General features: G+C 48.7%; 1 pseudogene; it reads right to left on the bottom strand.

Moving 5' to 3' along the window:
- Positions 1-278: 278 nt before the first annotated feature.
- On the bottom strand, positions 279-937 carry LOC116762125 (annotated as a pseudogene).
- Positions 938-2,206: the final 1,269 nt, after the last annotated feature.

The following is a 2,206-nucleotide window of genomic DNA, read 5'->3' as shown; positions in this document are numbered from 1 at the left end:
TGCAATGAGAGGAGAGCCTACTCTCCCGCAACATGGGCTCCAGCTGTAACAGCCCAAAATACCTGCAGACATCGCCAAATGTCCCCTACGGGGCAAAACCACACCCTGTCGAGAAGCTGAGAAGCAGTAAGGGAGAGGGTACCTGGAAAGCCCTCACAGAAAGAAGCCATGAAAATAAAATAGCAGTTGAGCCAGACCTTGTTTGTTTGATGCTTTAAATTCCAATTTCTTTCTTTCTCTTCTGTAGAGAGAAGTCTGTGCCTTTATTGGCCAGCCCGCTACTTCAGGAGAACGAAACGGGAGGAGTGCGTGGCCCCCGTGCCCGGCAGGGCGTGCTACAGGCTTGTAGGTGATGAGAACTTGCCTAGGTAGTGGCCAGTCATCTCAGGGTTGGTTTTCATCAGGATGAAGGTCTTGCCGTTGTAGACGCCCTCCAGGCTGCCCACCATTTTGGGCAAGATGATCACGCCGCGCTGCCCATCTCCACCACCTCAGGCTCCTCCGTGGGAGGCACCGCCTTCTCGGCCTCGCGCAGGCGCTTCAGCAGCCACTCGAGGGCTGCTTCCTCCGCAGGATGTAGTGCGGCCGCCGCCGCTGACCCGGGCTGTACGGCTGCGTCAGCTGCGCGCAGGCCGTGTCCAGTAGCTGGTCGAGGTCCACGCGGCCTCAGGTGAACTTGCGGAAGGCACACGTCTTCTGCTCTACCTCCGTCACCTTGTTGGCACTTCCTAAATTCCAGTATCATCATTTACTTTACACGACTTATAAGGAAACCGTATTTCCCAAGCCAAAATTCAGGACATATGACTTAACAGAGGCTTAAAACAAAACAAAACACGTCTATGAACGTATTTATTCGCCAGCACTCTACAGTTTAAGTCACACTTGTATAGGTTTTTCCCCCTCCTCTCTTACCCCTTTTATCCTTTACAGGCATTTCCCTTAACAAATCTCTTGCATGTCTAATCCTGTCTCGGCTCCTGCTTCTAGGAGGAGTTGACCTGTTTCAATGACTCAAAAAAAAAAAAAAAAAAAAGGTATTGGTGAAGGAAGAAACATATGGCCATCGAGGGTGCTGCTCAGATGGCTCTAACAGAACCTGCCGCCAAGAGCAGGAGCTGACTGACAACCTTGGCTGCCACCCGGGGTTACAGGCGCCAGTCTTTCGCTGGCTGCCTCTGGGCAGTGACTGAGCTCGGCAGGGGCACCAGCACGGAACTATTCCCGCCAGAGAGGTGACCCCTCTAAGGGGAAAGTTTAGCCTGGGGATTCCCCAGAGGCCTGGCCACGATTTTCTCAGAACTGTGCTGTGGTCTGAGGTTCTTCCTACCCAGTCCTTCTTCCCCCCTCTCTTTACACAGGGTCAGACCTGTACTGCAGAGGGCTCTCTTCAGACTGCGGCTCTTGAGCCTTCACAGGTGTTTCCCCCAATCGATCTCTTGCACTTCAAATCCTATTTTCCTGTCTGCTTCTCAGAGGATCTGACATGTAATGGATTCCCCTAATTCCACTAAAAAAAAAAAATTATATAGAGCAATGTAATATGTAGCCAAACTGTATCTGAGGTAATCAAATAGTTATATTACTTAAAATCAGGGGTGTACCAGAAAATTGGGATGTACAATCATCCTGTCTATGTTTCCTAGAAGAGTGGATTATATTTCTTTTTTTAATTACTTTTTTAATTGGAGTATAGTTGATTTACAATGTTGTGTTAGTTTCTGCTGTACAGCAAAGTGAGTCAGTTATACATATACATATATCCACTCTTTCTAAGTGAGGATTTCAGTACTAAGAACGGCCACTTCTTATTGCCTTCCCCGCCCCACTACCCGGAACTTCCTCCAATAATTCATGGGACACCTGCACACCAATGTTACCCTAATTCCTTCCCCTGCCCCCTCAACATGGCTTTGGAATATCATTCTTTCCAGGTAGAGGAATGGAACCCTGGATGCATTCAGGTGACAAAGATATGAATCCTCTAAGCTAAGATACTATTTCACCCCCCACCCCCAAGGAAATCTCTCTCCTCCTTCTCGTCCATCCCTCCTCCTCTTCCTCTTCAAATGTGAGAACCTCTATCCCACCATGAAGATATGAGACTAGGATATAAAGAAGGTTGGAACTTGAGGATCAAGGGTTGGCCTTTGTAATGACAAAGAGAAAAACAGTCCCTACCATCAGGCACTCAGAGCAAGGCTAC

The sequence above is a fragment of the Phocoena sinus genome, chromosome 11 (assembly GCF_008692025.1).
Source record: "Phocoena sinus isolate mPhoSin1 chromosome 11, mPhoSin1.pri, whole genome shotgun sequence".
NCBI lineage: Eukaryota > Metazoa > Chordata > Mammalia > Artiodactyla > Phocoenidae > Phocoena > Phocoena sinus.
This window is presented reverse-complemented; position numbering and strand designations above follow the sequence as displayed.